Source organism: Opisthocomus hoazin, chromosome 2 (genome assembly GCF_030867145.1).
Source record: "Opisthocomus hoazin isolate bOpiHoa1 chromosome 2, bOpiHoa1.hap1, whole genome shotgun sequence".
In the NCBI taxonomy this organism is placed as follows: domain Eukaryota; kingdom Metazoa; phylum Chordata; class Aves; order Opisthocomiformes; family Opisthocomidae; genus Opisthocomus; species Opisthocomus hoazin.
In genome coordinates, this window is record NC_134415.1 from 86,195,828 (window position 1) to 86,220,217 (window position 24,390).

At 41.5% G+C, this 24,390-nt stretch overlaps 1 protein-coding gene and 1 pseudogene across 13 annotated transcripts in view; one reads left to right on the forward strand and one right to left on the reverse strand.

Moving 5' to 3' along the window:
• KLHL32 (kelch like family member 32) overlaps positions 1 to 24,390 on the reverse strand; it is a 154,240-nt gene that overhangs the window by 126,726 nt on the left and 3,124 nt on the right. For 9 of the 13 annotated variants that reach the window (XR_012763216.1, XR_012763214.1, XR_012763209.1 and 6 more), the window contains exon 2: positions 609 to 731. The exons of 1 other annotated variant lie outside the window; for it this stretch is intronic. The gene's annotated coding sequence lies outside the window, so the exon portion shown is untranslated. Of the gene's footprint in view, positions 1 to 608; positions 732 to 9,111; positions 9,241 to 24,390 lie in introns of those variants that run through there. 3 more of the 13 variants (XR_012763210.1, XR_012763211.1, XR_012763213.1) reach the window with 3 other exon arrangements.
• Positions 11,230 to 13,136, forward strand: LOC104337454 (kinesin-like protein KIF11; annotated as a pseudogene).

The following is a 24,390-nucleotide window of genomic DNA, read 5'->3' on the forward strand; positions in this document are numbered from 1 at the left end:
GTCCACACAGGGAATAACTAAGAAAAAAGGTGCAGCTTTAGGCATGACTTTTACTACCACTTCATCAGCTCCATTTCTAGTCTGAGTCTACCCTTATCTTTTAAGGCTAGAGACTTTCTTTGGGGCACAGGTGTGGTTGCATGAAAGCCACAAAAAAGTTGCAAAAAAGTCAATGTTAGTTATTAGCTATGAAGCTACTTGGACATCACCCAGCCACAAAAACTATGTATCAGTATAAAGTAAAAAAGAAGTACTGATATTGAGATTTTGTGTCATTTAACAACAACTACGTACAAAAAAAGAACAAAATCACAAATACATACACTCTTCAGCTGCACAACTGGAAATACTCTGCTCCTCTGAGTATTGCCTACCTACCACTTTATACAGTACTGTTAGACTGAAAAATGCCAAGAACACAAAATAATAAGAAACATAACTTCAATGTAGTAGTTAATAATCTCATTAATTTAAGTACTAAAAGAAGAGCTTTCCTTGTATGAAAAGTTTTGTTACGTGAAAGCATTCTTTGCTTTAGCTAACTGCAACATTGTAAGTGACTGCAAGATTGTAACACTCAAACAGGTAGGAAATGTTCCTGGAAATACCTTGGGGAAGTTCAAAAGACTTCTAGCAGTATTGAATGCAGTACCTCGAGCAGATTTTCACCCTTCTCTGAGGCTGGAGTTGGTTAAAGTCATTGCCTTTGCTTTCCTGAGATCTTCTTAAGACTGAAAACAGGAGAACATGAAATGTTACTGAAATTTGTCCCAGGTTTACAAACAATGGTTTTCAGTATTTGAAAATAACTTGCCTCTTTTGTGCACAATCTCTTCTGCTTTTTAAACCATGAATAACAGCTCATCTTTTATTTGTTTTCAGTTTTTCACAGAACCGGTTTGCTATGATTGCTCTCTCCTACACAAAAGCTGGTCCATATTTTGAAACATTCTTCTGTTTATTTATGGCAAGTTGCAGTAAAAACATTTGCTTACTCCAGTTCAGTGCAAGAAGTTGGTAAATAAAAATACTAATTTAACACATTTTACCCCCTAGTTTATGGAAAAAAACTAAGCACTTGCAGTCAACATGTCTTTCCCTAGTCTGCATATATTCATTACAGTTGCTTTGCCCAAGATAGAATGGGTATAAGATCAGCCGCAACACCAGCTGCTGTACTTCCTTCTCTTGTCTGACCTGGCTTAAGAGTGCACAGAGACTTCTGTGGGGTTGGTTTTTAATTTTTAGGGGGTCTTGTTCTATTTCGTTTTTTTCTTAAAGCTTTAAGAGGCACGCTGGTGATTCAGTCCACAGTGCACCTCCACAAACCGTGACGCCAGCAAAACACAAGATTAATAACCTGCAGCAGGAAAGCGGAGGAATCATGAGTACCTTAAGCCAGTATTGCTGAAGAACATCTTGTATCAAACCAAGATAGAAAGGCAAGGAGAGACTGACCCACAACTTCTACTCAATTGTCATCCATCTATCCAGACAAGATGCATAAGGGATCGTAAACCCATTAGACTGAATGCTCTGATAAAATCTGTTTCTTCTGACAGCATTTGAATGCATGTATCACACGGAAACAGATGAAAAATAATCTTAACTGAGAACAGATCAAGGGGCTTTCTTTTTTTTTTTCTTCAAATCGAATGTGCTGAATTTACAGATTTTCTTCAACCTTTCCTTACCCCTCTTAGTCTGAGACACAACTTTTCCTTCTTTGGAAAAAAGCCTATGTTTCAAGGAAAAAAGTCTAAAAAGAAGATCTCAAATACTTTCTAATCTTTGATCTTTAATTAGGATCAGAAATAGAATTAGAAAAGAAACAGACAAGTGGCTAAGACTTCTGTGCCCTCTTCAGGTCTAAGCAAAAGAAACACTTCTGTTCAGAAGCCTTATTCTTTTTTCGTACCTCCTACAGACTGTATCAACTGGCTCAGAAATAAAACAAAGCAACAAAAATTCCCAAACAAACAGAAAATAAACTCCCACCCTTCACCTCTTTCATATCTTTAGAACATCATAGCTATACTGACACTTTTTGGTTTTTTCCTCCTCCTTTTAAGTGTTCAGGGCTTGGTCTGGTTTGCTATGGACTACTTGGTAATCACATAGTAATCTCTCTCACTACCTGGGCCAAAGAATAAATCAGTCACAGACTAAAGCAGCAGCCTACGAAAATTCATTCCTTGGGTTTCCAAAGACAATTTTTTATATTCACAGTACAAAGACCAGTGACAGGACAAAACGTAGAGACATCATAACATGTAATTCATTGAAACAATCTGTGCCATTGAAGATGCTTCCACGTCCCTTCCCCTACATGCCCCGCGCTCTGCCACAAATTCCTGCCCCAGAGCACAGGCAACACTTGCATTGCCACCATCCCATTGGCATTACGGTACAAACCCAAACTGACATCCCATGGCAGTGCCCACAACCAGTCAAAATGCAGGCCACCTGCTCTACTCTGAAAAATGGCAAGCATGAGCAGAGGGAAGGGGAAAGCTGGAGGTATTTATGTCTTAAACTGCCACAAAATGCATCTGACAAGGCTCAGCTACTACAGCCTTCAATTCTCTCTACTTATCCAGCAACACCACTAAAAATCAACGCAAGTCCACAGTGCAAGAGTTAATTCTAATTAGCAAAGACACTAAATTCAAATGGCCTGTGTAGCATCTTTCCTCCCTTTAAGGTAGATTTGCGCTCTGCCAGATTTGGAATCCTGTGGAAATGTGAACAGATGCAAGAAGTATATAGTACACTAGTTTTGTGCATGACTTGTTCTCATTTTGAGTAAGACTCTTCTGCCTTTTGCATCTAAAAGATCTAAAGCGTGGAATCTGACTCCATAAAGCATCTAACACGATAGATCTGATTAAAGGGTCTTAAAGAAACTGAACATCCTAATAAAATACATTAAAAAAAAAAACATAAACAAATGGCATGCTTCAAACTGAGTATACACTTGAGGGCCCAGTCACGTTGGTGCAAGAGATCATCATGTATTAGAAGGCCAGCCCTGTCTACAGAAACATTCGGAGTTTGACTTGCTCTCTGCAAAGCTGAATTCTTACTTCACAGTTCTCCCCCCTCAGTAAGCAAGCAAAGCACATCCAGCCCTCTTGTTTACATTTCAGCAACTCCTACGTTCTTGCACTTCTGTGATTCTGTTTGGAGAATGGAGCACATACAGGAAAAGTAAATGTATGAGATTGCATAGTTGTAGTGCATCATTCAATTTCCTATGCACTTTCCCAACAAGCAAATACAGCAGTTGCATTTGTATGCAAAAGTCACCACAGACTGCAAGAGATGAGGAGCGTATTTTAGCGTAACCTCACTGAGGATGAGAAGCTCAGCACAGCAGGGGTATGGCACATTCTCCGGTGCACTCTGCAGGCCTGATGCACCATGACCCTGCTAGAAAGGAGTTCTGTTCCCTTCCTGTTTGTTTTCCTGGACTTTCTACTAAGGGAGAAAAAGGAAAAAAAAAAAAAAAAAGGAATAAAAAGGAAGTTCAGCTCAGGAATATTCCAAACCCACAAAACAGGTACTGTTATCCCCACTAAAGCAGTTCCACACATCAGTTCTGCCTTTAGCTCTTGAGATCTCTATGTTTATCTCCACAGTTCGCTGAAGTCAAAGTCCCAGTTCTGTCCTGAAAACATCACCTCAGTTCTTTTCTCGCTTTATGCAAGCAAGAAGAAAGGTCACTGACTGAAAGGGGGCTGTCAAAACCAAGTGTAACACAAAAAAGTGAAAAAACACATGAAAGACGTATCGCCTCCAAGGGAGAACCTTTTAACAGGTTTATTACTAACAGCCTATTATTGTTTAAAGACATCATTTTAAAATCTGTATTAGATCAGGAAAAAATATTATTCAAAGCCATTCTCTTCTTATAAATGTAGCTGTTGGGAAAAACGTTAATACCAATTTTAGAGAATTTCAAAAATAAACCTGGCAAGAATACATTCTACTTATGCTGATGACATTTCTTCAATCCCAGGTTTTTATCTGTTCTGTCTTGATAAGCCAGGTACAGTTCCAGTTTAGCTTACAGGAGGCACTAGCCCTTTTACTTTATTTAACCTGAAATGAAACCTGATGGAAAATGTTTTAGACATAATAAGGCCATAATCTTGCTCATGTCCACTTCAGAATTTGTTACTAATCTAAGCAATGTTGTTTTCACATAACCAATCATTTTATTAAAAAAAACCAAACACACCATACAGGACAAACATTAAGTCTTATCAACACTGGAGAAATGGACCTCAGTCACTCTTAGATATGATACCTTCAAAACAAAAGCCCCCTGTTATCCAAACTAGTGATGCCGAGAATTTTTTTCAAGCATATTCTTACTGAAGAGTAGAAAGAAATGCTATTCTGGAACTACAAGGGGTTAGAAAGCTTGAAGATGTTAAAGTTTAGACTACTAGAGGAAAAAATACACATACACGTTTTTAAGATACACCCCAAGTAATCACAGCATTCAGGAAAAACACAACACTAAATTAGGCTGCAATATCACATCTTCTATACCGTCAAAACCCACGACTATACATATCATTCCTGTCAGGAAAAGTAAAGACAGATGGTTGCAGAAAAAGACACTCTTCAAAACAACCATAACCTTTAAATACTGATGAATCAAAATATTTACAATATTTATCACCCTATAAAGATCACTCTCTACAACTAAAGATCTTCTGAATTGCTGCAGCATATTGCTACAGAAATTTTGGCAGAACACATTCTCAGTTTACATGATTGTTCAGAGTAGTCATCCAACTCAGAGAAAAATCCTATATTCTCGACTACCATTGATGTTCTGAAGCCTCCAATTTATTTTACTCATAACTGTGTACACATTTTGTTGCTTTCTCATCACAGAGAAATCTTTCGACTGCTGATATCAAAGTCAATATCTTCAAACCAGCATGAGTGTGAATAGAAGTTGCACGGCATTCACTACTGGAATGTCATTTTTTGAAAGGACACCTTCCATTTCTCAAGCCAGACAGACAGACACATTGTGAAGAGTTAACAACATATGTAGGTATATAAAGACCCATCAGTACTACCTCAGTTCTCACAGGGTATGTTCCCTTTGAGTGACAGCACAGAGCACAAGAGGTATTCTAATTCAGTTATATTGTGCGTGCAAAACTTCCTCCCAAGAAAGGAAGCCAAACGCTGCCGGTCCACAAAAAGTCTGGTAAGGGATTTCAGTGTCAAGTTTTTCCCCATCGTTAAAAGTTAAAAGTGCAACTAAAATACAAATCTGATAAAATCTTGACAAAACATTTTTCGAATCCAGCTTGGCCAGGTTACTCAGCAGTCATCAGAGCAAAGTTCCTCCATGCATGCTGGAAATCGCAAAGACTGTGGCCTAGGACACAGACCAGCACCTGCCCAGAACACGCTGCAGCTCCTTTCCGGCCTACACTAGATAGTTCCCTTTCTATAAAGGTCAGGCAGATTCAGATTCAGGGTGGCTGGTTCACATGGGAACACCCAGAACCAGGAGTTTCAAAGCTCTCCTGGCCTCCCAGTTAAAACGGCCAGACTCCAGCATCATCGCTTCGTTCTCTTCTCTTCAAACTACCTCACAGAGTTGCATCTGGTCCCTGGAGTTTCTTCACAGACTCAGCAGGGATGCCCCTCAAAAAATTCTCTCCCAAGCGAGCTTCTTCTCAAATTGAAGCTTCTAGCCGCTTAAAGCCCATAATTCAATCAAATGTAAATCCCTCCCATGAGCCAATATTTCAAAAAATAAATTTTAAAAGATTGTTTAAAAAATGTTTTCAAAAGTGTCTACTCTCTAATAACTTCCAGTAATCAAATTTTGATAGTAAAATCTCAAAAATTCCTCTAAAATCAAGTTAGGAAAAGCCTGTAAAATAAAAGCACACATCTACAAGCAAATCTCCTGCAAATGTAAGCGTATGGAATGACAGAAGCAACATCAGATGTCATTTTATCTCATAAGCGGTCAAAAGGCTGTTTAAGTCAGAATACGAAGTGAAGATGTAGAAATTGCTAAATCAAGGATCCTGTGTCTTTCACTGCTAAGTATAACTGTCAAATAATTCAAGAAATTGGATTGACATACCATAAATAAGTTACTAATTTTTGTGGGGAATGAATAAACAAAAAATTAAAAACCAGGTTTCCTGAAATTGAATAATTTGTTAGGAAAACCTCTGTAATTTTCAGGCCTTTGGCACTGTTCCTCTAACTACTTCCAAAGAAGTGAGATACAAGAATTCAAACATGGGATTCCCCTCCCCCTCGCAATCAGTTCTGGAGGAACTGCAGTCCTCAGAGCGCAGAACACACTGCCAAGTGCCATCTGAAAGTCCTAGATGGATGAGAAATATGAAGGATAATTTCTTCACGCTAAAAAGAATTAAATTGAGACAACTATGTGGTTACTGTAGGTGAGCGTAATTATAGTGGATGACATTTATGTCCGGCTAGTTTCTCCCTATAACACTCTGCTGAGTGTTTAAGTTAATTTCATTTTTCACTTAATCCATTTCACATTTCTAGTCGAATTCATAATCATCAATTCCCCATACTAGCGTGGCATTAAATTACTTTCATTCTTGACCATTAAGTCAACCACACTGCAGTCAGCAGGGTCGATCAAAAACACCACCACAGTAGTACCATGAATTTCATACTGAATACGTGCCTTTTTGCTGCATTGTAGGAGCTGATCATCAGTGTCAAAAGCTACATTGTATCAAATTCTGATTTTTCAGGCAGAAGCAACACATTCTGAATCAGAAATGGAAATAACAAAAACTGACACTTTTTTTAATGGACACAATTTTCTCTGGTCAAATCCCACTCACTTTACTTCGCAAGTACCCACTGAAGGAAAGGCCCACGCAAGCTTAAATTTCCATCTGCTGCCGATGTTTCAACAATACTTCTCCTTACCGTAAACTGGAAATTTATTGCTCCCCTTAATACAAAGCGAACAATCAGAGAAAACAAAAACAAAACCAAACAAAAAACCACATTCCCTGATGTTACTCAAATTTCTTTGTGTGTTCAAATTCAAGTCCTGAGTCAAATTCACTTACGCATTTAGCAATACACAGACTTCTTAGACACTGCAGTTCACATCCTTCTTACAGTGAAGATAGACTAAAACAAGATTACAGCTCAGCTAGAAGATACTAGGGAATCTTGAGTCTGCAGTCCAAGGCAAGACTCTATGCTTTCTGTTCAGAGTCTGTTTGAAATTCAGTCACTTCCGAACTTGCTTTCCCAAAAATATCTCCAGAAATTTAACTTCTGCATAGTCATCTTTACTTTCAGAATATCACATGGTTTTCTAACAGTTAAGATGATACTTCAATCTCATATTTTGTGTGGTTCATATAACATGCTGATCTATAAACTGTTAAATAAACAAGACTTCAATTTCCATATTAAAATTCCCTTCCCTAAAAGCACTTGCCCCCGCTTGGAATTGAATGCAAGATATACCTGCAAATCTAACTGGATCATTTTTGAAGAAACCCTGATGTAACTTCTTCCCTCCTTTAAAGATCAGAAGTACTATTTTCCCCACATCTGCCAACTCAAATGCACATTTTCTCCATGCACACATATGCAGGAAGAAACCAAGACTTCTGTTGCTCGTATGCATAGTAAATCACAATGATATATTTTATAAAAACTGTCAGCAACCTAAAAAAATATCTTATGCTTAAGAGGCATTAATTGGTATGACTGCATTACTTACAGTGTCCTACTAAAGAAAGATCTTCTTATTCCCCAACAGTTTCCCAAGAGTATCCATACCTGGCTTAGTACTTCGTACATAATAACTACAAAATGCTTTACAGATACTGTCATATTATTTCCAATTTGAAAAGCAGACAGAATAAAGGAGTTTGTCTGGAATACTTTCAAAGTTAAGTAAAAATTTCTCTCTAATCATTTGTAAACTTGAAGAGAATAAAGAGATCTGACTGAGTAGCTATATATTGGTCGATTTTTAAGCATCTGTGTTTACTACACTACTTGTTCAGCGCATTACTGGATTGCTGTAGGATCTAGTTAAACAGTAAACTTGGCTTTCAGATAAAAACTCTCAACAGTTGCTGACCAACCCTCAGAGAGAGGCCTTACCCCTGCCAACTGCTTCACACAGGCAGATCCCAGAATCAACAGGCACTGGCAAGGCGACAGGAATTCTTCACCCTACGCGCTACAGTTAACGGGGTTGGGGCCTCGGGATTCAGGACTGAACAAATGCTGCCATTAACATTTACGCAAAAAGGTCTCACCCCAACTTGCTCCTGAAACATCTGGAAGATACCCTGCTACTACAACAGCAAATCTGTAAGAAGCTTAAAAAATATATATGTATTCCCGTTATTTGCTAAGATCAACGCCTGCAGTTTATCTCACCCTGCTAAGTTTCAAACCACAGCTCTATTTCTTTTGCGTTTTATCGCAGCGCACGGTGCCAGGCACGCTGCTCCCCAGCGTTGGCGTGTGCCAGTCGCGCGTATCAGCTGCCAGCCGGTCTCTGCCAGAGACCGCGCAGACACGCCGGCTTCGCTCCGCAGGCCGGACTCACCCTCCATCGACGCCCGGGGAGAGACGGACTGCAACGGGTCACCCACCCGCGGCACCACAGCAACCCTTGGGTTGACCAAGATTCACCAAATGGGAAACCCGGTGCCCAGCACCAAACCTTTCCCCAACCAGAACCGGGCATTCCGCCACCTGAGCGGCAGGCACCTCTTCGACTCCCAGGGCTGCAGGTTTCACCTTCCAGCGACCGAGGCGCCCCCGGGGTTACACCGAGCCGAGGGCCGGCGGGAGCGCTGAGGCGGGCGCCGGCCGTTAAGCGGGGACGCAGCCGCCGTTTGAGCCGTCTCCCTGGCAACGAGGACACGCGCCCCCCTCCCCCAAGTCCGGTGCTGAGGCGGCGGGGCGAGGCGGGGGGGGCGGCCGGCGGCGGCGGCCGCCGCCGCCGGCCGCCCCCCCCGCCTCGCCCCGCCGCCCCGGTTAAGTAACGGCGGCGGCGAAGCACCGCCTCAGGCCCGGCCGCTCGCTCACCTCGCGGCAGGTGCCGGGGCCGCCCTTCCGCCCCGCTCCGACGGGGGAAGGGGGAGAAACGTCCGCACGAACCGCGGGGAAGAAGAAGAAGAAGAAGAAGCTCCCGCGTCGCGGACCCGGCTGCGCGGCTCCGGTGCCCGAGCGGGAGGAGCTTCCCCGCCCCGCCCAGTGCGCAGCGGCGGCCCGGGGCGGTAGGGCCGCACCTGCCGGAGGAGGGGCCGGGCCGGGCTGGGCTGAGCGATCCGGGAGGCGGCGGCCGCCGGCAGCGCCGGAGGCTTCCCGCCCGCCGGGGCCGCGGCCCTGAGGGAGGAGGCCTGGCCGAGCCCTTGAAGTAGCGCGAAGTTTGCGGGCAGAGCACCTGAGAGGCGGGAGCAGCAACGGGGGCGGCGGGGTCGTGAGGGAGCGTTGTCAGCCGGGGTGGGGGGAGCTGGGAGGGAGGGTGTGGGTTTTAGGACAAGAAATGAGGCTGGAAAGGGAGAGATCTCCAGAAGGGCAGACCCGCTGCAGGGTCAGGGCCCGAGCGCTACAGCTAGGATATTAAAGCATCGGTGCTTTATTATCCTGTCAAGGACTTTGATGCGGCTTTTTAAAAACCTGGTTATACAAATGATGAGGGACACCTCTCTGGCAGAACCTGCCGCACCCAGGCATGCTGCCGTCGTGTATTCACAGAATCGAGGAATGGTAGGGGTTGGAAGCAACCTCTGTGGGTCATCTAGTCCAACCCCCCTGCCGAAGCAGGGTCACCTACAGCAGGCTGCACAGGACCACGTCCAGGCGGGTCTTGAATATCTCCAGAGAGGGAGACTCCACAACCTCCCTGGGCAGCCTGTTCCAGTGCTCCGTCACCCTCAGAGGGATGAAGTTCTTCCTCATGTTCAGACGGAACTTCCTGTGCTTCAGTTTGTGCCCATCGCCCCTTGTCCTGTCGCTGTGCACCACTGAAAAGAGTCTGGCCCCATCCTCCTGACACCCACCCTTAAGATATTTGTAGGCATATATTAGGTCCCCTTCATCCAGATGTCTTTGCAGGGACACTACCCAGCTTTGCGATGAGGCACGGTAACGGTGCTTTTCTTTCAACCGCGCCTCATGGAACTGTGAGGTGGTGGGAGCTTCCCCCACGCTCTGACCGATCCCGTAGTTGTGAAGAGCGTTCGGGAGAATTAAAAAAGAAATCTAATGGTTAACAAGCCACTCGTATAATTTAGCAAGACTGGACAGTGCTTTAATATATAGGAAGAAATACTATTTTGAGAACTGTTTGGAACAGCACTAGTTTTGAGCAGAGTCCGCATCTTGCTACTGGATTTTTTGCTAAGTCGGTTCCTGTTTTCTGATTTGTGCAGTTAACACAGAACAGTAGCTCCCAAAAGTCTCTGCCTCCGTCTCCAATATGCTTCCATATTAAATTTCACCTGCGTGTCACATCAGAGTTCAAGCCTTTTTCAGATGACAACTCCCTGAAACATTTTCCAGAGAATGTGGGCCTTTAGTTAAGCCTACTGACAGAGGACTTGTTCTGCTGTAAGGTGTCCATGAAATACCACAATTCCTCACCTGCAGAGCAGACAGTAAAAACTAGAAAGTCAGTTCAGAGAGTGCACAGCACAAGGTGTGCTATATGGTGCCTTTCATGTAGTAATGCAAAGCTTCTCCAAGTCAAATTTCAAGCAGATGGGTGCCGATGCAGTGCCATACTAGGCAGAAGCCCATTTCTGTTTCAAAATAGAGGCATAAACGCAGAGCCACTGCTTCATATTGGGGCCTGTCAACTCATGTGTGATACAACACAGTTGTGGCTACGTTACCTTTTATTCTAGGGATATTTTGATCAGTGTTAGCTTAAACATGTCCACAGCTTGCTGCACGGCACAGTGTGGACTCGACAAGGTAAGTGGTGAGTAGAATCTCCCTAGACTCTGACACTTCTGAGCCACTGTAACTAGAAGCTTGGCAGGAACTGGAGCGCAGAGTTACAGGAGGCACAACGCCAGTGGCTGAGGTGAGCAGAATGTGAGCAGCAGGCAGTTGGCTGCAGCTCAAGGGGCTGCAAAAGCATTGAGGGGCAGTCAGTGCTTTGCCTCTTTCCCTGGCAGATTGGCCCTGCGGTCCAGAATGGCTTCCTTGAGCTTCCAGGGAAGTGGCTACACAAAGAACGCGAAGGGCAAGAACATCCAGGTGGTGGTGTGGTGCAGGCCTTTTCATGCCTCTGGATGTATAGCAAGTGCCTACGCTTTTGCGGGCTGTGATCAAGTAAGAAAAGAAGTTAGAGTCTGCACCGGAGGTGTCACAGACAACGAATGTGTATAGGAGTGTTGTCATATTTTGGATGAAGTTATTATGAGTACAACTGTACAGGGATCATCTATGGCCAAACTGCTATTGGAAAGACCTTCATAATGTAAAGGGACCCACAATGAAGAACATACTCAGGAAGAAGATTTGCTACCAGATATAATACATTGTATCAAATATTAGAAAAATGCAGAGAGATTGATGCTGGTTTTTTTTTGTAAAAAATCTCTTTTGGAAATCTATAATGAAAAGCTTTTTGATCTGAGTCCTATTCCCAATGTTGGAGAAGGACTGCAGATGTTTGATGATCCCATAAACAAGACAGGTGTAACAGGAAGAAGTACCTGTACAAAACAAAAATGAAGCCTGCCAAATCTTGGAAAGAGGTGCAGCAAAAAGAACTACTGCAGCTACTTGCATGAATGCATAGTCTGGTTGTTCTTACTCTGTGTTTTCAGTTACCATCCATATGAAAGAGCAGATGGACAAAAGCTTGTTAGAACTGGGAAGACAAACTTGGTTGATCTTGCAGGAAGTGAAAACACTTTGGTTTGGGGCAGTTGATAAAAGAGCTTGTGAAGCTGGAAATACCAAGTAGTCTGTTCTGACTGGAGAGTTATTACTGCTTTTGTGGAAGACGACACAGAGAATCTTAACTTCAAAAGAATCCTTCAAGACTTTCTTGGAAAACAACAAGGAACATCAATAATTGCCACAGTTTCTCCCACATCTGTAAATCCTGAGGAAACACTGAGTACACCAGGATAAACTCACAGAGCAAAGAACATAATGAAGCCTGAAGTTAACCAGCAGCTGCCAAAAGGAGCTATTATTAAGGAAGATACTGAAGAGACTGAGCGTTTAAAAGAAGACCCTGCTGCTGCATGAGAATAAAATGGAGTCTGTATTTTCACTGAAAATTCATGAAGGCCTTAAAGGAAAGCTGACAGATCAGGAAGAATATGTTGCAGAGTATATTGGCATAATCAGCACCATGAAAGAAGGAGTGAAAACAATCACTAAGCCATTCAAAATTAATCAAAAATGAACCTTAACAACAAAACCAGATCTGCAAATCAAGGAGACAGAACTGAAAGAAGCACAGACAGATCTGCAAAAAAACAAGGTTCCTCTGGCTGAGAAAGAATACGTGGTTTCAGTTTTGGAAAACACCAAAGAAAAACTTCACAGCACAGCTAGTTTGGCTAGTACTGTTAATACAAAAGATGTATCTATGCCAAACTGGATCATAAGAAGGCTGTTGATCAACACAATGCTATCATCCAAATACATTTGCAGGAGAAATGAATGTTCTGTTCAGCAAAATACAAGATTCAGTTATTGAGAACAATCTGAAGCAGCAACAGATGTTGACATCTCATGCATATTTTATAGGTGGCCTCCTAGCTACCAGTCATTCAGCAGCTAATGTATTTGCATTAGTTGTATCAGTGTCTTTTGCCTCTGGTAAAAAATTGCTGTCCACTGAACTTTATTATATGTCTGAAAAAATGTTGCAAAATAAAACTCTGCCATTTGCTAGGAAAGCTGAGCTGTTGAGGTTGGCTGAGGAGCATATATGTGGATTAGGAAGAGCATTAAATATCTTGACACCAATGGTGGAAATTGTCCTGGAACTAAACTGTCAGTTTCAGAACAACACGAGGAAATTTTCTGCTGTGGCTGATGAGATGGAGGGCCGTAAAAAGAAATTAGTATCTTCTTAGGACACATCTGTCTCTGAAAAAAATACATAAAGAAACAGACAGTGGGTTTTTTTCAGCTGCAAACTACTGTGAGAATTTAAGAGAAGTGGAAATGGCAAGGCCTGTGTATACAGAGAATGCAAATGAATTAGTGTCTTCACTGCAAAGCCAGCTGGACCTGTTGGCACAGGAGATACGGAAGAACCTAGCTGGTATACTGTCAAAAAATGGAGTTTGAAGACCACCATCACTGCTGGGCAAGAAAATGTTTACCTGGAAACTATGGACCTAGTCAACAGTAAAACTTCTGCTTCAAAAAAGAAATTAGTGCGTCTCTGGATAATTTCTTTTAAGAGGTCAAGGACATAAATGGTAAAAACAAGAAGATGCTGGTGAAATCCATTGTCTGTTCTCAGCAGCTTCTTAGCAATCTCACAAGTGTGTCTCAGGATACTGGTAAACGAAATTAATTTAAAACTGCTCAGATAGTCATCTTTATGGATCAGTAGCAGTGCTCCTTCAGCAATGAGAAACATCAGCTTCAGTATTTACAATAGAAGACAGAACGTTTTTGATCGAGATCAATATTTTCTATTGGATATTTTGTTCTGCATTAAGCTGCAGTAGATGTGGTTTGGAACTACTACGTTGTATGAATAAATCCTACAGTAGATTTTATTACGTGCGTATCAAAAATACAAGTAGTCTTTTGTGTTCAAATAACCTTAACACACTGCTGGCACTAGAACAAACTAATTGATGATTTCAAAAGCATCGCAAGTCACCCATGAGAGCTACAAACCGATGGCCTATGCTGACCTTAAAAAGAGTACGTGATGTTGCTGCCAACCACGTTCAGGGGCTCTACATCCGTGCTCTCTGAATGACTCCTAAAAAAAGAGTCTTCTTATTGATTTCCAGTATGTGCTCACTAAAAGCCAGTCAATAAGTAAGAACTTATTCAAAGAGTGGAATTCTCCTATGGCTATCGGAAACTGGGAGCTAGACAGCAAGCAATTCTGTGTAACGGAGAAACGCAATGGATTTCTGTATTATATACAACTTCTTGCAAGAACAATAGTGAATTGTGGCTTGTGGCATTTAAAAAGTGCGTGACTGTTAAAGAGACAGAAAAATTATCCTTAAATATAGACTTGTCAGGCTCTTTTATTCTATATATATAAAAAAACCTTTTATTGCTACAGATATACTCCCTTAGATATTTTTTATAAGTCTGCCTTTAGAGATTGGCATCAGTGTAATTTCTTTATCACTGCAACATATGGCAGTCTTCCCTGCTGCCAAAACATGGCCATGTTTCAGCCTCAGGGTACATCTGGGTTGAGCTTAAAACTGAGACTGTTTTCAAACACAGATACAGAATTTTATTTTATTTCTTCTGACACCATAAATTCAAAATTCCTGTCACCGGAACCTCTATGTGGTTCCAGCCCCGCTAGGAAGTGTTTTTTCCTTCTAGTTTTTGGATAACATCTAAAATACTAATCAGTCGCTATTGTCTCAGGATGATGTATCACTCAGCTATCCACACTGAACACTTCATCAGTTCAGATCCCAGCATGGATTTGCAAGATTCTGAATCTTATGGTGATTTATAGTGACTTTCCCACAAAACCACAAGTTATAGCAATCTCTGGTTTTGTGCAGTCAATGATTCTGTGAACCGTATGTTCTCAGAGGCTCTTTACAACTCAACTGTACTTAACCCATCATTTCCTCTTCCTGATTTGCATAGCTGAATGGAAACCTGCTGTCCTGGTGTATGGTACCTAAACATTCTGAAAATTGGCCAGATAAACACAGCCAAATCCTCCTTACATTGGAAAGTATACCAAGCACCACTATTTTGATTAAAACCATAAAAGTATCAAACACTACGCTAAATTCTGAGCAGCTTGCTCAGCTGAGCATTTTCCAGATTACATGGCAGTACCACATGCATCTAAAGCAAACAAACAGAATAAAGGTCCAACATTAAAAAAAAGGAAGAAAAAATAGTATCTGCAATCCCGTTCTCTAACCTTGCAACTGGAGCTAGAAGAAAACACCCAAGTATGTTGAGTTTTCTGCTTATTGGTGGAGCTGACAAACACTAGTTGCGTAACAGCACCTGCTTAAAAGATGCCCAGCGGGCAAAAGAAAATTAAAACAGGTAAGGGAGTAACTATTCCCTTGTCAGTAGCAGATACATAAATAGCATTGTTAGCTATAACACTGGAGTTGTCTAGGTTTCTGCTTTGATCTGGTTCTTTTATTTGGAACAGGTTTAGTCAGATGAGGTGGCAATCCCTACAGGAGTAAGGAAGTTTTCTGACGGGTAGCAGGGTGCATAAGGTCCTGTTTTGAACGTTGCAATGCTTCCTCTTCTATGCATGTCTAAGAAACTCGTATAGTACTGTTGACAGGTAAATTTCTGGCCACTGAAAGTTAACAATTTTTTAATTCCACCATCTCCCTTTTCTAGATCCCCCCTACTCCCAAAGAATAGTTGAGCATAGCTCAGCCTGAGGCTGCTATAAACAAAATCATTCTCCACTTCTGAACTGTTGAAATCAGAATAGTCTGGCGCGTTAGATGTGACAGTCCACAGCTTGTATTTCTATGAAGTAGGAGGTGTATTTCCAACATCAAGCAAGCATATTTTACTGCCAGTACTCTGAAAATGTAGTTGCTCCATTTAGCATGTGGCTGCTGCAAGAAAGGCTGGAGGCTCCGATGTATGAGAAGTTCCATGGCCAGAGGAAAGGGATCACAGAGTAGCTGGCAAAGGAAGAGCAGGGTGGAGCCTTGGGCAAAATGGTCAGGCAAAGGGAGAGAGACCATGCACTCCTGCAGTGCTTTTTTCGCTATGATAGATGAGCTTGTGTACGTAATGCTCTACGGAGCCTGGTGCAAGCTTTGGCTCCATCAGTCTGCTAATGAAAGCATAGGCCTCAGTGGAGAGCACTTTGCATGCCTTTTTTTTCAAAACCAGTGTACCTCAGGAACCACAGCCTCTTCAGATGCCAAACCACAACTCTCAGGAACCACAGCCTCTTCAGATTACTCTTCCTTCAGCTTTTTCTCACATGTGGGTTCTTCCTAGAATGGCAAGTAGCGTGAAGACAGTGAAAATCTGAAAGAATGACTGAATGTTTGCTGCACTTTCAATTCTGGGACAGTTAGAAAACCAATCCTTTCCCTGTTAAGAAGGAGAGGATGCAGGTGTCAGAAGCTGAGGAAGAAGAGAGCTCGTATAAGTAACTTGCTGAGCTTAGTCCGTCCACAGAACAAAAGTACTTTCTATTTGAACATCCTCATCCCTTCCACAATTAAAGCTGGCAGAGCTGACCTTACTGTGCTGCCTTCAAAAGCCTACTGAGTAACACGAAGTTTTGTTTGAGCCACTTGCTGCTGGTCCCCTCTCATGAGGAACTAAGTAGCAGCTACACAAAAGACCTTACTGCACGCAAGCTCTGGAGCCTGAAATGGCATCCAAATGACCTGAAGCTGAATACCTAATTCAGCAGAAAATTTGCCATGGTACAGAATGTTCATTAAGAACAAAATAACTATGCCCACCAGCAATTCCTTCCGCACAGAGTTTAAAAAAAATTATTTTCAATACTGTAAACATAAAGTTCTGCAAGTTAGAACATCGTCTGAAGATGAGCAGAATAAGAAGAGCTAGCAGGTACACATTAGAAACACAGCAAGTGACAGAAATATGAGCATGTGTAGCACATTGTCCTTGGTTTTCCTCAACCTGGGACTATTCACTTTCCAGACACCACCTTGAGAACAGTTGAATCCATAACTGATCAAGGACTTCCAGTCTTTTGCCATGCGAAAGCACTTGCAGACATCAGTTATGGTAGGCTACTGCACCCTGCACTTACAGTTTTGGGTTTACTAAGTTTTAAGTTGTTTCTGCAAATGCTACCAGCCTTTCAGCCTTCTCAGTGTGCGTTCTAACAGTTCTCTGTGGGTTTTAGGGCATTATTGAAGGTCCTGTACAGCTTCACATTGTCAGGACACGAATTCATAAACCATGGTGGAAAGAGCTAGGTGATGTTCTGCAGGTACCAGTGATACAATGTCTCAGCTTATTCGAGCACCTCAGTGTCTGACCTGAGACCCCTGCACCTTGCCAGCTTTTCCCATATTTGTACACTGGAAACAGAAGATATTCGAGTTAACACAGTACTCACTGACATATGAGTCTACTCACAGTGGCTCTTGTACAATATGGAAACCTTAGTCTCTGAAAGCCTGCTATGTACGTATGTTTTGCCTATTTCCATTCTTGGTATTACCCAGCTATGGAAGTATCTGAATACTGCAAAAGCCACTCCAGCAGATCCGCATAGTTGCCCCACAAATGAGAAATTCAGGCACAGTTCTCTGCAAGGTCCGTGCTTGCTGCCTCCACAGTTTGTTGGACTGGTTAGGCTGCATGCATAGTGGTCTGTAATACCTTCTGCCATTTGGATCATGATGAAAGACAAGAAACAGTGCTCCATACACCAAATCCTAGACAGACTGCTTACTCCATATAGCACAAGACTTGCCTTATCTTGAGATAAGATTCAGGTATACTAAATGTTACTCCATCCAGTATGTGTGGAAATAGATATGTATGTATGTATGTATGTATGTATTTGGAGCTGAACTTGTGTAATTCAAGGATTTTTAACCGGTATGCTAGTCCAGAACACAATATACCTCTTTCATCACTACAAAAAATCAAAGACATACTATAACAAAAAAACCCCACAACAGCAATAAACCAAACCTTGAATGGAATATTTGATGGATTCACAGATTGACAGCTGACATTTATCTGGAGTTCACAATAAGTCTGTTGAGCTCATTTTGGACAAAGACACCTGTACACATGGAAATTAAACCTCAAAATTAGAGCACTCCTGATGAATTCTCTTTAAGTCAACAAATACTTGCATATGGAAAAGAAGTATCTTGTATCAGCTAGTCTAACACAGTCAAGAAGAGTGGACAAGCTTTTGGAGACACAGCCCTTCTACTGCTCATCTAGGTTGCATAAAATCAGCCTAGATTTTCCTATAGAAAAAACTCACTGCCAAAGCTTATAGGAAATACTTTCCTTTTTCGGAGCTAGCACACTTCCTTTGCTTAAGATCCCCAGTTCAGGACCTTCTCTTCAACAGAGGGAATAAATAACTTATTTAGTATTCAGGCTCTAGATATGTCCTCTAAGAGCATAGCTGAAAGACCTAAAATGGGGCTTATTTTAGAGGGATCAGAGGATGTGGAAATCCCAGTAGGTTGACACATAAAAGATGAATGACAACGGCATGATGAAGAACAGTCATCTAGATATAAGAAAGAGGAATCTGGCATTTCTGATGCATGGTACATACTAGAGGAAGGCAGTCTTAGTCCCTAAAGCTAGGACATAAGAGATTGTTCAGTCTGTTTGATGTAGACACTTCATATAGTCAGTAAGAGAGATGGTTAGCACATCAGTTAGAAATCCTCCTCTCTTCATTGACAAAATAGGAGAATTAACATCCCTACCTTAGAAACCAAAGTCTTGAAATCCCTCAGCCACCTTCTGGATTATGATTGTACTTAAGGATGACATATGCGCTATGCTGCTTACTCACCCTCTTAGACAAGGTGTATCTGAAAAATAATAGAATGAAATATTAAGCAGCAGTTGAGTGGTGGCTTTCAGGGTCACCATTCTGGATGTACCTACATTCCCCCTAAGTTCCATTTAGGCTCTTAAATCCTTTTTTATAGATGGCGCTTTGTCTTTCACAGCTGTGTCTGCATTTGTCACCATGTCAAAAGTGTATAAAAGTACCCTCATACCTCTAGGGTTCGGTAAAATTGAACACACAGAAACTGCAAGGACTGTACTAACAGAGCCACCTAAGTGTCTAAGAAGTAGAAAGGCAGTATGGCTTTTGAGTAACCTCAAGTGGAAAATATAGGTTGTACTCTCATGGTTCCACTTTTTAAGGTTCATGCCTTTATGTTGTTAAAAAAGAATTGAAAATATGACATGACTAGGATGCAGACAACTCTGAGTCCTGATTTAAATGCTGACACAGATATCTTGGTTGGGATTGCAGAAAAACCCAATTATAGTAATTTAGCATAGCTGCTATAAAAAAAAGTACATAGCTGTTATAAAAAAAAAACTACTGAAATTGAAATTATACCTGAGGCAAAAAAAAAGCTACTGGATCAGCGCACTTTGTTTTGCTGAGTACTGATAAATGGCAAGGATAGTATCACAGCATATAGCTATGCTGTTACATCTTCAGCAGTTTTTAGGCTAACCTGGCCAAACTGGTAGTGAAACAGAGGAGGGCTTACACAGGTACTAACATCACCTGAATGTGACTGCAGTCACTGTTAGCTGTGTCATGTATCGTGTAATACCAGTATGTAAAACTATGGACAGAGAGGGGTAATAAAGATTTATATGTATCAATGCGGACTTTGAGTGCTAACTGACCTCAGGGACAAAGAATGCTCCTTGACCTATTTTATTTGGTAGTATAGATAACCAATTTATAAGCTGCTTTATGTTTTCAGGTAGAAAATTCTGATTTAAAAAGTGAACGTTTTTCTGCACCAGCAGTGAGTCGAGCTGGCTTACCATGCAGCCAGAGGAGCCCTTCTTGCAAGGGGGTTGAGAGCTGGTCACTAGCAGAAGATTCTCCTTCAGAGACAACACACTATTAGATTGCAGCCTTGAATTGCTCCTGATAAGCACACAAAAAGATTCTTGAAAGTAATTTCAGGATGATGGTTTCCACTCTGAGATCTAGGCACCTTGCGCGCATTATCTGCTCAGATAGATACCAAGTCACAACAGCGGAAGAGATGCTAAAAGGCAGACTGCCTCTAACTTTTCAAGAGATGTATCTCTGATTTATGAAAAAGTCTAAATCTTATTTAACGTTAGTAGGATCCAGCTACCATCAAATACCTATTTCTTTTTTCCACCTGAAACCATAGAAGCCATTGCTCAAGTCATTCACCAGAGTGACAACCCTGGAGTGGGAGCCGAACTGTCTGGTCTGAAGCCAGGAGGGGTGGGAGCTGTCTGGGAGGTAGCTCTGTGCAGCAGAGAAGAAGAGATGAAAAGCAGCAGGGAGTGAGACAGTTACTGGAAGTTATTAAATGAAACATATGGCTTGTGACAGCAGGGGCTATAGATGACAACAGGCCCTCCTGTCCATTAAAGCAACAAAAGCATACGATAGTGTGTGTGCGCGTGTGTGTGTGTGTGCATGTTGTCTGTTGGGGGCCTGAAACTCAGCATGGAAAGGATCTCCCGTTTCCTGCTGTGTTCAGAAGAAAAAAGGAGTTTATGTATATTGCTTGAAAGGAACAGGACTCAAACGAGCAAGATTCCTTCAGAAAAGTCATTGAAGCCATCACCTGCTTCCCCCAGTCGAAACAACCTTCAAAATCAGAAATAACAACCTTCAAAATCAGAAATGCTGGCTAAAACCCTAGCATGAAAACAACTATTGTTGCCATTCAACTCCCAGTCTACAGGAGCAACAAAGAAAAAATAAGTATGATCCTCTCTAGCAAACACAGTTCATTAATAAAATGCCGAATTGTGAAAAGTATTAACATTTAAACTTTTCAGAGTTTAGCTCTCATTTGGAAACAAGGAACACACTTTCACTGTTTTTCTCTGTTTTTCGTAATAGCTTTTAGTGATCAATTGCTTATTATACTTTAGTCTTTTACTTTCTATTTTCAATTTATGCACTGCACTACAAAAAAGCACCTTATTCATTTATGCCTCAGAAAAACAGAACACACTGAAAAAAACTATTTAATTTTAGCAAAAGGTGTAACTACTGCTTTAAAAATTTCAGTGTTACTTTCACTCCATTTTCTAACCAATATTTGGAATTATGGAAGAACCTGAAATACATATGAGCGAACAGAAAAAAAAAAGTAAATAGTTAACATGATTCATTCCTTGTATCTGCAACAGTGTAGACTGTAAAAAGTTCATTTATGAGAACATCCATGCAGAGTGTGCTGCAGTCTGCTAGTGGAGATCACTGGTAGTCACAGAATAGATTGTGAGATCGATGCCCTTCTGTCTCTGGCTGTAGCTCTGCTTCCCTCCCCCCTGCCCAAAGATGAAGTACAATACATCCATAGAGGGGTAGAAAAAGAAGAAAACACCATATCATCGTAGCGATTAAGCATTACAAGATCACCCTTATTTTCCAAACAGATTAAGATATTAAAAAACAACAAATAACTTCTCATGCTCCCTCCGATGTCCGAACAAAGGGTAAAAGAGTGCAGGAGCAGCTTGCAGAAATGTAAAAATCTCAGTTCCTGGTGGGAGGAACCTGGAGGTGAATTTCCCTGTGCTGCAAGGAGGGCACTGCCACTGGATGCCCTGCCGGCGTCCTTTCTACAGGCTTGCAAGAGGTTGTACGCCAGAACAAAGCTGGCCCATGTCACAAACTGCTGAAGAGAGTCTGGCAGTACTTCTGGCAAGAGAAGTACTTGGCTGCCGTAATTCAGACAGGCCATCAACAGACAGTTCCTCCGGAGTAACTCAGCGTATGGAGTTATTTAAAGCCTCTGTTATCCACAGGCTGAGAGTCCTGCTACTTATGGGTACAGCAGAGAACCTCATCTCAAGGCAGCAGTTAGACGCTGAAGCCTGGTCCCACAGAAAAGTGCTCAGAGGGATTTTTGTCAGTAACTTACTGGAAACAGGCTCTAGCAGTTCTGTGCATGTGGAATTTATCATCATTACAGCCTTCTGTGGAGAATTAAATTTCTTAATCCATATTAGAAAAACATGAGTCACCTGATAAACTGTTTATCAACTAAGGAAATCTTGACTATTTTCAGCATTCATTTTCTAGCCCAGAAGTATGTTAATCCCTAGAGAGCTCCTGAACTGATGCTCAAGAACACTGGTTTTGCAGTATATCTTGTATATAGGAAAGTGTGGTAGCTTCATCTTGATCCCGAAGACATCTTACATCAATAACAAACTCTGCCGTCAAGGACTCTCCGTAAGTCTGTGTTATAACACTGGAGGCTTTGAACCTTCATCATGTCCTTATTATAAAATCTAAAAATGAACTTTTAGTACATAGAGATAGTACTTCTTTAAATATTTTGGGACCTCTTCAATGGTCTATTTTAGTAGCCCCCAGAGCAACCTGACACTTACATATTTAGACACTGTATCTCTATATATAATTAGTAAATGTGATTGTTCAAAATTCAGCTGTGTCCCACATGCTGCCCCCAGATTTTTGATGCTGTGGAAAGAAGAGACACACAAAAGGGCTATCTAACTTCAGCAATGATTTCCAGTTGAACTCTAATACTGGTAGTCGAGTGCTGGTATCATTGAAACGTTTTCTTGCTTCTCTAATGCATTCTCTACCAGCACAATTTGTATACGTAAGCCCTCAAGGAAACGGTGATACCTACAAATGAAAATGAAAAGGCTCAGAATACCTGTACCAAAAGTGTAACTCATTTTCTCTATTACTGTACATAAAGTATACTATTTAGGAACAATGCAAAATTAAAGCAATACAACATTATTTGTCTTAACTATATCCTCCTCTGTGAACTAATCCAACCCCACGCATTCTTTACATACATTAGTGGGTATTACTGCGTTAGGTGTAGACCAAATCCTTTGTAGTGGACATTACTCCCGTTACAACAAGCATTTTTCTGCAGTGTGTTGCAATAATCCATACTGGTTTATTCCTAAATCAAATAAAACATCATCTTTTCTGGTAAATGAAGCAAGTTGAGAATAAGTCTATTTTTCCCTGATCAGCAATATGAATACGTGTTGTCTAAAACAATGTCTCTAATAATGGATTCCACAAGATATTTGAGATTAAGATGTAGAACAAACAAACAAAACCCATATAGTAGATAAAATTAGATAGTTATGAAAACGTTCCCTTGTGAATTTCCTTCCTGACCCTCACTGGATCACACCCCAAGCCTGAGAATTTTTGATTCATTTCAAATGTAGATTTTTGTCTAGAGCCTTGGATTTTCCTATTTGTTTTTCATTTCTATTATATAAATGCTACTGAAGTCAATGGGACTTTATATGTTTTAAGGCCGGACCCTAAACAGTTACTATTTAAAATACGGAAAATAAAAGAATGCAATCACATACTTGAGAAAAGTTTGGGTTTGAAACAGCAAGACTTGACTATTGTAACTCTACTGGTGACTGCATATCTTAGAAAAGTTAGATGATAGTTTGTCATTTGTTTCATGGACTAAATGCTAAACTAATCTCATGTATTTCTCAAATCATGCTCTGCAGTTTGTCTTTTGGTAATACAATGTTACACGTTCTGCTTTACTTCAAGGCTTTTACTTAAAGGTCATAGGTTGTAACTCTATGGTCACATTCTCTTTGCTCTGCAGTCTGGTGGCTTCCCCTAATAGAAGCCTCTTCTACCATGAGTGTACATGTTTTTGCTTCTCAGAAGGGAGAGGACTCAAAATTGATAATTATTATTAACAACACATTAGTTTAACTTCTGATTGAAACTTTATTATAGTAAGTCAAAATAGCCACCAGTAATTTGGGATGAATGTAAGTTTATTTGTTTCAGATGTGTCCAGATTTTAAGAAAACCTTGCTAGGAACTTTAAGAAACCTTAAGAAAGTTGCATATTGATAAATGGCTGAAGGCTTAGTAACAACATGGTCTAGGCAGAGAAGGGTCTGTTCCCAGCTCTGTCACGTTCTCTCAGACCATGGAAATTGCAAACAACAGGCCAGGAAGTTCTTACTGTTTTCTTTTTTTTCCAAGAATGTCATGATCTATCCCTAAAATACAGAAGGATGTGTTAACAGTAATATCTGTAAATAACAGGGAATTATCTGGGCTTGCTCAGCAAGTTGAGTCCTGAACCAGGTCGCCACGCCAACAAAGGCAACAAGTGGTGCCGAAACCCGGGAAAGACTCGCCTGGAGTCGGGTGAACAGCGGCCGGAGCGGCGGGACCAGCCCGGCGGGGAGGACGCTCCCGGACCAACAAGGAGGATGGAAGCCCTTGTGAAGGTCGTATCGCAATTACATAAGCAGTGGGGAATTGATTGTAAGCCCAAAGATTTTACGCTCGCAGTTGCGAGGCTTTTGCAAATTGGGGTCATTGACGAGCCGGTGGATATTCTCCACCCTGAGGTGTGGGATAAGTGCACTAAAGCGTTAGCCGAGGAAACGATG